Source organism: Apis florea, unplaced genomic scaffold (genome assembly GCF_048593485.1).
Source record: "Apis florea isolate Af1SG1 unplaced genomic scaffold, ASM4859348v1 contig_2350_pilon, whole genome shotgun sequence".
In the NCBI taxonomy this organism is placed as follows: domain Eukaryota; kingdom Metazoa; phylum Arthropoda; class Insecta; order Hymenoptera; family Apidae; genus Apis; species Apis florea.
This window is the reverse complement of record NW_028256565.1, coordinates 3,339,358-3,351,972: the sequence shown is the minus strand read 5'-3', so window position 1 is coordinate 3,351,972 and position 12,615 is coordinate 3,339,358. Positions and strand designations below refer to the sequence as shown.

General features: G+C 40.8%; 1 protein-coding gene and 1 long non-coding RNA gene across 3 annotated transcripts in view; one reads left to right on the top strand and one right to left on the bottom strand.

Annotated features, from left to right (window-relative positions):
• Positions 1-12,615, bottom strand: part of LOC116415442 (uncharacterized) — a 79,193-nt gene that overhangs the window by 28,397 nt on the left and 38,181 nt on the right. The window lies entirely within an intron of this gene.
• LOC147658111 (uncharacterized) lies at positions 7,478-12,352 on the top strand. Of its 2 annotated transcripts, none has more exons than XR_015291089.1 (2): positions 7,478-7,674; positions 10,293-12,352. It is a non-coding gene; the product is annotated as an uncharacterized LOC147658111 (long non-coding RNA). The 2 variants fall into 2 exon arrangements; XR_015291088.1 differs by lacking the exon at positions 10,293-12,352 and adding an exon at positions 8,024-8,455 and having other exon boundaries at positions 7,530-7,674.

Here is a 12,615-nt window from a genome sequence, read left to right as displayed (position 1 = left end):
TTCTCTCTTTTAGAACTCGTTATAAGCGATGCAAAAAAAAAAAAAAAAAAAAAAAAAAAGAAAAACGTACGATACGAGCGCGAGACGAGCGCACGGCTGTGTTTATCCGCGGATGAAATAAAGCAGTCGTTAAACGGAGAACAAGACAAGGGGTATTAAAACGAGGCATAAAGTAACGCCCAAAGTGAGAACTGAAGTAATTTGCGCGTGATGATTAAGTAACGTTCCGCGGGGCTCGTAAGATCTGATTGCCTGAACGAGGAGCAACGATCATCCTCGGGATCTCGAATCCGTCGTAAAATCTCTGCCCACGGTTCCAGAGGTCAGCCTCGTTATTAGCTTGCTCGTGTGAAAATCTAAGGCTTCTTCTGTTACACAACTGATCGCGATTTCTTCTTTTCTTCTTTTTCTTCATCTTTCCTCCTTCCTTTCTTTCTTTCTCTTTTAAATTTATCGAGACAAAGAGTCTCGTTAATTATAGCTTCGTTAATTTTCATTCTTCCCCGAGTTTTGTATTATTTTCTTATTTTTAAATTTTCCAAGCACACGATCGCTCTTCTTCATCCATTTTCGAAGGAGAATTCCTTCGAAAGTTCTTTGAACTTAACGCGTCCCAATTAAATTCCTCGACATCGACGCTCCTCCTCCCCCCTTCCTCCCCTTCCCCCAATTAAAACTTCGAAATCTTACAAGTCCTCACACTGCGATCAGGGGAACAGGAAGAAGCCAACCACGGTGTTGTTCGAGGGAGAAGAAGGAGAAGAAGAAGAAGAAGAAGAAGAAGAAGGATCGACAACACACGCGATCCTGGATATCCTTAACAGAAAGGCCGCCGCCGCCGCGTAGACAAGCACGTAAGTTACACACGATGTGGAAATCGGGTAGCTACGACGTGGTGTGGTCGAGCAAGAGGTGAGAGAGACGAGGTGAAGGTGTGAAGGCCATGCGAGGAAAGCAACCCGCATTGTGACCGCCCTTTCCTTCCCCTCCAACCCCTCGGATCCCCCTTCTCCCCACTCACCCCTCCCTTCGTCGGTTTCTCGTACACAGGTCTGCCAATGAACGGCATTCCAACGGCATCTCGACTCGTTCATTGTCGATCTCCCTTCCCAAACACTTTCGATCAATCCGGTCTTCTTCTAAACACGGTACCAACCAACTCTTGCTACCTGTTTGTCACCTTGCACCTGGACGACAATCGGAACCAGATTCCTTCGAACATTTGCAATTTTAATTTGTTTTTGTTTTGTTTTCATTTCCCCTCTTCTCGTTCTCGTTCTTTTAAATCGTATTTTTCGACAATTTTTCACAGAAAATATTTATTATTCTTTTTTTTATAACTTTTTCTCCCACTTTTATCAGAACGTTTTTATCGAGATAATTTTTATAAGAAATTTAAATTTGAAAAAACCAAATTTGTAAATTTTATTAATTTACAAGACATTATATAATTTATATTGATTACTTGAATGGAAAAATTTTAAATTTCAGAAAAATTTGAAGATACGAATGAAGAGGGATATGGGGAGGAGGGGGGAAGGAAAGAGAAAGAAATCCATTTTTTTGACACAACATAATCTCACAATCTCAAAGTCTTTAAAATTCCTTCTTTCCCCCCCTCTTGAATAAGAATTTCTAATTAATTTAGAAATTTTTATTTCGAAGAAACTTAATTAAATTCAAAATTTCCCACACAAGAATTATATTTATAAATAAAGTAAGAAGAGGATTTTAACTCGTCGTATAAGAGTTAATAATTCGAAGAAAAATATTTTTTGGTTGGACTGGGGGGGAATTGATTTCGAACCCGGGTCCGCAGGATTGGTAATCAAGGACCTAAGCTACTTTGCCACCGAATCTACTCGCTCGAACTTTCTTACTTTTCGTATTTCTTTTATCACGAGCCCACGTACACGTACATTCGCTCTCTCGCTCGTACCATTCTCCATCTCCCAGGCAATTTCACGGCACTTTACCTCTTTTACCGGCCACAATGACTCACAATGCCCGTTTTTAACAATGAAAGGATTAACTGCGAATATACAATGCTTATTGAAACCGAGTGTTCCGTAACGTTATCGTGGCTCGATCTTTCGCGACGGTTCTTTTAAATTTCATCAATTTGCCAATCTAACCCCGGCAAATCTCCATTGTGCACGCACAATAACAAGAGATATTTCTATCGAAAATATCATCAATCCAATCGATGAAAATCCTTCTCTCTTCCAATTTTTTTTATTTCTCTCTTCCTACGCAACAGCTCGCGCGATTAATTTCTTTTCTCACGATAATTCATTCCTCTCCAAGTGTTTTTTCTTTCTTTTTATCGCGGCGACAATAATCGGCGGTTGTCGTTAAACGGGTTAAAAGCCGAGTACCGTTTTATCGGCGGTCGAAGTCATCATCATCATCGTCGGCCGGTCTCATTGTTCACGGTTCACAAACGGGTGAAATTGTTTGTTTGCGCGACTGACTTCACTGAAGAAAGAACGAAGAAGCGGACGAGGATGAGTCACCTCGAACGTGCTCATTTATTGACACGAAGGATCTCCGCTATTACTTAAAAAAGTGCGAGACCACGATGATGCTCATCATCCTTTCGATGCTCACGTACCTCCAATGATATCATCCATTCCAAAATCGTCGTGGAACGGGTGACAAGAGTGCCATTCTTAGTCTTGCGTGATATAACGATCGCGCCATCGATATTTCACGTAGGTTGACACATCGAATCCTGTTACGCATTTTCTTTCTTTCTTTCTTTTCTTAAATTTAAATAACTCCATATAAATGTTAGTCGAATGCTTGTTTTTAGAAGAGAAATTTCAACAATCTTGGTCCATTGCTCAAATTTTAAATTATACGTTGATTCGAAGAAAATTAAATCTCCTGAATAACCATTCAAAATCTTAATCTAATATTCAGCCCTTATTCAACTTAATCATTTCGATTCCGTGAATCCATTTGTCAATCGCAGAGAAGTTAAGGAAGGTTAAGAGTTACTCTTATTGCTCCGCCACTTGGAAGCAAGCAGAGCCCTCCCCCGTTCCAATTTACCGACAAAAGAGCGTGTGTCTCCTCGTTCAAAAACAAAGGCCCAACGAGAGAGGGACAAAGGGTGGGCCAGCGTCTGGAGGCCACGGCGCGGAACGTCGCGAAATAAAACGCGGTTCGTCGACCCGCGATGCACCAGCTGACGGCTCTGAGAAACGGTGGATCCTCTCCCGGTGCCGGCTCTTTTCATCCCCGATGATTCACTCCCCAAAGCGGAATGGGAGACGAAGGACGACCGAGCGGCGAGGACGCGTGTAGTTCGCCACGCTCCTCCTTTTTGCCTTCGCACACCGGTGTGTCCCTTGGCCACCACACGCCTTCTTCGTTCTTTCGTTCTTCCCGTCGCGATCCGGCAATTTTTTTGACATTTTGCAACAAGTGTATCCAAGTATTTTACGCATAACGAGATTATTAATTTTATCCGAAACGTCTTCTTTTCGTTCGCGAAAATGAGTGTATCCAAGTATTTTACGTATAACGAGATTATTGATTTTATCCCAAATATCTTTTTTTGATAGACTTAGTATTTTTAATCCACGAAAATAAGTATTCTGTAACAAGTATATCAAAGTATTTTACGTGTAACAAGTTTATTCATTTTATCCAAAACGTTTTCTTTTGATTCGCTCGAAAATGAGTGTATCGAAGTATTTTACGTATAACGAGATTATTGATTTTATCCGAAACGTCTTCTTTCGATGGGCCTAGCATTTTTTCATCCGCGAAAATAAGTATTCTGTAATAAGTATATCGAAGTATTTCACGAAATTATTAATTTTATCCAAAATTTCTTTAATTTTATTTAATGAGTATTTTGTGTATAAATAATTTGTTTGACACCCAGAACTGGTATTTTTTAATAAGTATATCGAAGTGTTTTATGTATAATTAATAATTTTATCCAAAATGTCTTTCATTTCGTTTAAGTATTTTGTGTGTAAATACTTTGTGCGACATCCAGCATTTCGTATAATAAATACAACGAAATTATTAATTTTATCCAAAATATCTTCTTTTGATATAGGCTTAATATTTTCAACGATAATCCATGAAGATAAGTATTTTGTAACAAGTATAACGAAATTATTAATTTCATTCAAAATGTCTTCTTTCGATGGGTTTAGTATTTTCAACGATAATTCCGTGAAAATAAGTGCTTGGTGTATAGATAGAAACGAATCAAATGAAACATTGTGTCTTAACAGGAAAACGGGATGCATGATTAATTTTGCTCGAAATATCTTCTTCGACGGGTTTAACGATTCTTCTAGCTGGATAATTTGTGAAAACGAGGGAAGGTCGAGAGGAGGAGAGAGTGTTTTTGGGGAACGGTGTCTGGTCGGGCTTTTATTTGGCAGCAACGAGACGATGACCTCACTGCTCATTAATGCTCGCCAACCCGGCTAAATCGGGCACCGCTGACGAATCTGGCACGGTGTCCGCGTTGCTTTGGACACCTTGTGAAAAATGTGACTTGGTTCGCGAGGAACGGTTTGGGAATTCTTCCTGACCCCCGCCGGTCACCGGCGGTCTCGACCGAGTTTACCAGCCAAACGAAGTTTCTTCTCTCGGCGAGTAACGAAATGTTGCTTTTTTTTTTTTATCATTTAATAAACGATTCAAAGGAGGATCGATCATTTTCAGAGAAAAAATAAACGAAATAATTGAATAAAATCCTGACAAATCGAAAAATATGGATGAAATGAAATTTTATTAAAGTTTGATCCAATTGGATTTGACGATACTGTTGAACGAAGCGGCAAATAAATGTAAAATTACTAATAGTAAAATAAAATCAATTTAAGATTGCATATTAATTGAAAATCCACCTCAGATTCGTAATACCATTGTATCTCCAATATAACTCCTCAATATTTGACTTCAAGGAGGACCATCCATATCCTATGAATGCTGCTGATATTAATAAAATTAAAATATAATAACAATAATAAAAATATATAATTCCTATAAAATGCCTCGACAATCTTAATTTTACTAAATTTCTCCGCGACACAGTATACATATTTTTTCTACGAGAACACCGAATAGCTAATAAGCCTAATAAATTCATTTCCACCTATACTTATACATCATTTCCTTTCGTCGATCCGATCGAGGCTGATTCATTAATCCATCTCGCTGCCAAAATCGTTATCGCGAAATTAGGCGAGGAGGGGACGCATTATTACGATAAAATCTGGCAGAAATCGAGCCGTCAACCGAGTGCCAGCTCCGCTCTCTCTCCAAACGCACGCTTTCGACGCGCGCTGACAGCAGCGAGTGACAGCACTTTGGAAAGCGCCTCCTGGCCCCCTCCTCCACCTTCGGCCATTTTCGCGGTAGAAGTCGCGAATCCGCGTCTTTTTTTTTTTTTTCTTTTTTTTCGTTCCGCTCTGCTTCCCTCACTTTCACCGATCGGGCGCCGATTAAAAAAGCTGCACGCCTCGATTTTGTCACGCACACCTGTGATAGAAAGCTCGAGGCGATCGACGCAACTCGGTGAGAAATTATTTTTGAAAAGGAAAGAAAGAAAAAGAGAGATCCGCAGGTGTTTTTGGAATTTTGCGAATTGGAAATTTCGTTCGACTGACAATAATATAATAATGAATTAATTGAAAATAATTTCGTCGAAAGTAAGATGCCTCGATATAACTTTGCAATTTGCTTCAACCGTGTATAAACATTTCCACACGTAGTGTTTTTTTTTTTTTTTGTTAAGAGGGAAGGAAAGGGATCGGTCGATATTCCCGAAGGGATCGTAAGAACGATCTGGTTTCACGCGGATGCCGACTCGGATCGAAGCGATCGCTCGAGGGAGAAGCAAGTGGATCGAGCCGCGAGTGAGGTGGGTGAGTCAGAGAGAAAGTAAGAGTCGAGGCGACTCCTGCGATTCGACGGAGTTGGACGGGCCTAAGGAGAGCCCGGCCGAAGGATTAGAAACGCGATTCCATCGCCGGGGCCATCGGCCTGCCACGCCATTCTTTCGCGCCATAAATTCGAGGAAACGAATTTTTCCAATTCCTCTTAGAGAGAATTGGATTATTAAAATTTTCTCCCTTCCAATTTATATCCGAACAATTTTCTTTTCTTCAATCTTGCGAAACTCTCGCAATTTTGTTCCAGAAATTAAGATTTTAATAACACGATTCACACAGAGAGTGAAAGAACTTGAGGAAGAAAAAGTGAGGGTTCGCGACATCGAGAGAAATGAGCGGAAGAATGGTAATTTTTCAGCGAGAAAGCTGAATATCTGTCTCGTTTCGCGGAACGGACAATGGAATTTTCTCAACGTTACATATTCCCAGAAGGAGAAGGAAAAAAAAAAAAAGAAATTGCCAGAACCGTCAGAACGAAGCGATAGACATTCATTCGGATCGAACGGAGTTGAACAGTGCACGGTCTGTCGTAATTGTGTATCGCATTGGGCACGAATAATCGAACGATGCGTCATGGTATACACATTTTTTTTTCTCGATATATCGCGCAGGAAGCGAGGGGAGGGAGAAAAATAATCGGGCGCGCCCGCTTTAGCACGAAAGTGATTGCTAATCTGCGAGATTCGAGTCGAAAGTAAAAAGCCGATTTACATTAAACCGTGTGATAATCGTATCATTTTTATCGGTGTGACTAATGGACGAGGTTAATTATTAATAAAATTAAGAAACCGGATAAGAAACGTTTGAAATTGAACTCTTTTTAATTTGATCTCGTGAATAAGATAGATTGTAAATAATATTAGTTCAATTTTAAAATACTAGTAACGAATATACAGTTAGTAAGTAATACTATTTTGGAGAACGGTGTCGTTAAGAGTCAAACATTGATTATTCCATTAGATTTGGCACAAATAATGTAGAAAAAGTTTATTGGAAATCGAGTAAAAGATCTCCTATTCCTCGCCACGAGGAAGAAATTTAACTCGGCCATTAATTATATCTTTAACAATTGGCATGCTATCGAGTTGTTATACCAGCCGATAATATAAATACCGATCTTACCCACTCTCAATGTAACGACAAGAAAAAATTACCATAATGTGACAGATAGAGATACCTCTACTCGATATCACATTATAAATTTACAATACGAAACTGTACGGCAAGGATAGGATAAATAAAACAATGACACGTAATGACAGAGCAAAAATGATAATTCGAAGAATTATAAATGCGCATAAAGATGAGATAGCAATCGAAGGAATTGGAAGGATCGAGATCAAGTTTTTCTCTCTCGGGGAGGAGGGAGGGTTCCGTGATCTTTTCGAGATCGCCACGATGCAGGCACGCGGCGAAACAACGCGCGTCATCCGCGTCTTCCTCGAGACGGGAGCCAGAAAGAACGATTCGATGGCGCCACGCGTTCGCATCCCGACACGCCACGAATTACCGAACGATGCGTCACTGCTTTGCGCGCCTCTCTCGTCGCGTCCGTGCATCGAACGGGACGGGACGGGACGGGACGTGACGTGACGAGACGACGAAAGATCGAGAGAATCGTAAGTCCCGCACTTTTCCACGATATCGAGAAGTGAAATCGAGAGTATAGAAACGCACACGGCATGGCATGGTGGCTCGAGGCGCTTTGAATAGCGTGGAAGGCGCGAATTCCAGTAGTGAACAGGTATTGAAACGAGCCGTGTACGTGCTACCGTGGATATCGCGTATTGGTGCGAACGTATCTCGCGCGTTCGATCTTTCGCGAATTAATTCGTTTGAAAGGAACAATGTTAAAATAAGCAAATAAACGTTAGATATTAAATGGAATCGAATATTCGAAGCGAAAATTCATAGTAGAAAGTTTGTATCGAAATCGTTTGACCGAAAGTAAGCGTAAAGGAAGGAAATGTCAGTTTCAGAGTTTAGGTTAGGTTGGAAAAGAGTTGGTTGGAAAAATTCCTTTCTTCTTCTTCTACTTCTTTTTCGAAAGGAGGATGTTCGACCCGTTATCGATCGAGAACCATTGTTACCAGGTGGAAAAGGATGAAATCCGCGACGATGAATAAACACCGTCGCTTTCGAAAGCTGAGTGCTGGTATACCGAGGATGTTGAAGATTTCGTGGCTCGATAAAGGCTGGAACGAATGGAGGACCGTGAAGGAGAGAAAAGCGATATACGACTCTGGTGTAACTCATAATTGAAAGGAAGATTGAAATACGGAAAGAGAGAGAGAGAGAGAGAGAGAGAGAGAGAGAGAGAGAGAGAGAGAGAGAGAGAGTGTGTGTGTGTGGACCAATGCTCGACGGGACATCGTGTACAAGTGTTATGAAATTTGTGGAGGATGAATTGATCGGAGTGGAAAGAGATATATGTAAACATAGGAGAGGAATATGTGGAAGGAATATTTGTAAATAACAAGTGAATCGATAAGGAATAAATATTCGTAAGAGGTATTGGACAATTACGTCACGATTTATTGATCGTTCTCGCTTGTCAACGCCAAACACGCGTTTCCACTTAGGGGAATCGTCATCGTCATAGATTTTTTTCATCGATCGTCATTCGAACGATATTCTTTTTTAAACATTACGAGATTGTTTATCTCTCGTATAACATCGCGATAAAAAAAATTCCGTGAAATAAAGTAGCGATAAAGAAACGAAAAGAAAAAAAAAAGGAGGAAAGTCCCATCATCGATAAACGGAATTTAAACGTTGCAACACAGGTGGATGATTTTAGCTTAGAATTATTCGGAGTATTGTCATCGTATTTACCTTCGGAAAGAAATGAGTCAACGATAAAGAATTGCACGAGCCGATCTTATGGGAATTCTCTGAATTCTTCAAACATTCTTGGGGCAAGGTAATAAATACAAAGCGACGCGTTAATTATTTTTCTCTGTTTCTTTATCAAAATTACGTAAGTTTCACGATACGAATTAAGACGAAAAAGACAATTGTATGTAATGGAAACTGAGATTGTGACACATTAAAATTTCGCGGTAAACGAAATTTCCTCGTAGCTGAAAGTAAAGTTTTCCGAAACGACATTGCATTACTGCGAATTCCTATTCTATAGTAAAATTTTATAACAAACGATCTCTCGTGACCGATCTTCGATAATGCAAGACGAAATTATCTAAATCATCGTTTAACAAATACCATTATTTACGAACTTGATCTCGCACACACTCGTACATGAAATTTTTATCTCGAAATTAATTTCGTATCCCCTGAATGACATCCCCCTTGGAAAAAGGTACTCGATACCTAATCCCTTCCCTCCTCGTCTCCTTGGTAAATTAAAAGCGTCACAGTCGAGGAGGGCAGGAATCTCTTCAGATTCTCCCTCGAGGATGAAGAATCGGGAATGAAAGAGAGAGGAAAAAAAAAAAAAAGAAAAAAAAAACGTTGATGAAGATTCCTCGGGTTTGTCCAACCGGATGTTGTCCCGAAGAGGGAACCGGTAGGAACTATTTAACCGAGGGTACGCATCATTCGGGGGGCCGTATGAGGCCGACTATGGATGGATTCACGCGTGAATAGTGGATCAGAGTCCTCGAGCGGAGTCCATATTTGCCGGGCCACCCTCGACAAACGAGGAAACTCCTGCGGTTGCAGGGAGGGAGCGTAATGTCTTTCGTGGAGGGTGAAAAAGAAAGAAAGAAAGAAGTACGGTTGGGTGTAGCAGGAAGACCGTTTAGGACGTGGAAATGGCGTAAGAAAATATTGGAGGTAATCGATGTTTGTGTTTGTACAGCAATGGTGGATGATGATCGCTGTTGTCGACGTGATATATGGAGTCAGGGAGTTTAATTCTTGGAAACTTGGAAGATTAATGGAGCAGAGATTTATCGATCATTCCGCTTTACCTCCGTTTTGCATCCGATTAAAATTCGAGAATAGTCAAGGACACGTGTGTGAATTTACGTATGCTCGTTCGATAATCTTTTCAATCGAATCGAATTAAATATGAAAGATCATTAATCAGAAGATTCAACGATTATCCCTCTCTAATCTGCTTACTTTTTCGATTAGTTCGAAGTAACGATCGAGAAGAATTTCCCGGTCTTCGTTTAATTATCTTTGCATTATTGCGATCGAATTAATTGACGAATAATTTGCATCGATTTGTTCCGACCGAAAGCAAAAAAGGACAAGCAAAAGTGGACTTAAACCATCCACAATGGTCAATCATTGAATTATAAATCTCTCTGTAAACATTTACGTATGATTTACCGTCACGACAAATTAAATTAAAACCGAACTTAACAAATTTTACTCTTTCACTTTTTCTCATAGAACACGAAACAAATCTCCCTGGAACTTGGAGATTAGCCAACCTAAGAAGAGGAAGGAAAAAGAAAAGAAAAGAAAAAAAATGACTCGGATCCCATCCACCGCGATTCCTGCTGGCGCAGGAGGGGTTGTTGCGAAAGGGGTGGAGGAGAAGAGAAAACAATGCGTACACGTCATACGCATTCGATGATGAATAAGCCTGGGTCGAATTAGGGAGAGGAGAGGAGAGGAGAGGGGAAGCTAGAATCGGGAGAAGGTGGCACAAGTATCAAAGGGAGAGCATTGGTCCCGTTACACGTACCTACATGGGGTGGACGGTAGTGGATAAAGAAAAAAAAAAAAAAAGAAGGGGGATGAATGAAGTGGGGAGGTAAAACACGCGCGCACAACAGTGGACAACGTTAGTCATTGATACACTTTTAAACCGAGCTTCCAACCGGTGACTCACACACATATATATATATATATAATAATCGTCATCGACAGCTGATCCAGATGCACTCTTCCTCCCCACCCTCGATTTGGACGCCGCTCCAAGGGGTGGTCGCAACTGGTCGCAACCCCCCAGCCTCTCAGAGATCCTCTGAGGAAGAAGGGGGGGTCGCGGGCAACAAAAGCAAAATATAGCCGTCCCCCTCCCCCGACGGGGGTGACCCGTTCAAAAAGCGATGACTAATTCATTAAAGGGGTCCTGCGTGGCCCAGAAGCGCAGCCTTCACGCTTCCACGCTTTTCCGATTTTCAATTTGGCCAAACGAGGCGGTGGGGTGGGGAATCCCACGGGCAACGATCGAGCTAATAAGACCCCTACACCCCAGCCTTTCGTCCTTTTCTCTCTTTTTTTTCTTTCTTTCTCTTTCCTTCCTTTCACCCGACTGGGATGGACCTCGGTCGCGTACTCGATGATGATGATTCAACCGCTCTAATCGTTTGATGCGACGCGCTCTCTTTCGTGATCGAGAGAGAGAGAGAGAGAATGTGTATATTTGCGAGTGGCGCTCGATGTCAATGCATGAATGCTCGATGAATGACTCGACGGTTGGTTGAAAGTTTTTTTTTTTGAGGGGAGAGGGTGATCAGATTTTTATATAGATTCAGATTTCATTTTTTTATCGGAGCGAATTCGTTTCTGTGTTTTCGAACGAGAATCGAAATGAGTTTAAACTTTCGACTTCTTTCCAAAAATCGAAGAGGACGTTCCCTTTCCAGCTGGAGTAGATCATCAAGATTGTTTATCGACCGGTTTTTTTAATTCCCTTGGTTGGTTGGTCCAAGAATCGGTTTCGATAAAATGGAGAAAAACGCGGAAGGTTAACAGTTTTCCGGGAAATCAACGATCCACGACGGCGGACGACTGAATGGCAGCTCGTTTGAATGAAAGGTTTCGATGAACCGTCGTCAACCGCCAGGCCTGGTAATGCAATTTGCATGAATTACAGCGTCGCCTCGTTTCTTCTCCGCGTTACGTGGCCGCACACGTGCAAATCGGCGGCAACACTCTGTTATTCCCTTTGTTCTCGCATTGAACGAGATCGTGAGAATTAGCCGGATCGTGTGTTCCATCGTAATAGCCGGTTCACCGCGTATTCATTACCTTCGTACGTTCTTTCTGCTCCCGTGTACGCGCCACCCCCTCTTTTTCCTTTTTTATTACATCGTTGCCGCACCAAGATCGATGTGAATTCGCCTCCAAGGAATTTTTACGATCGAATGGATAAAAAACGAATCTATGCCGCGGATGAAAATTACCTCCTCGCTTCTTTTCTTTCCTTTTTTGCGGGATGAATCTAGCAGCAGTGTTTTACGAACCGAGATATAAGTGTTGATTGTAAAATGTTTCGAATGCAAATTTAAACGAATTGAAACGCTTCGATGTAAGATTTTTTACGTTCAAACATCGATAATATTGTTCCATAAGGATCTAATGGATCGTTTTATTCTCTTTCTTATTGTTTTGAGAAGAATCTGAATATATTCTGAAGTAATATAATTTAATATATATAAGAGATACTTTCGATCAAACGTTTGAATCTTTTCGCAATAAAAATTGGAAGTAAAAGACAATATGAAATCGGCAATTTATTATTATCGACAGAGGACTTGATAGAGACGATGATTAATCAAGTTTTTATTTTAAAAGATACTTTGGACCAATGGAAAACTCGGCAAGCCATGGAAAAAGTTGCCACGATAAATATCCTTCAAAATCATGGAATCGAAGGAAAACGATTCGATTGAAATGTATCGAGTCGGAAGAAGAGCAATCCGAATCGGTTTCGCCGATTCGAATGGATCATTATTATTTTTATTATTATTACCATCATCGA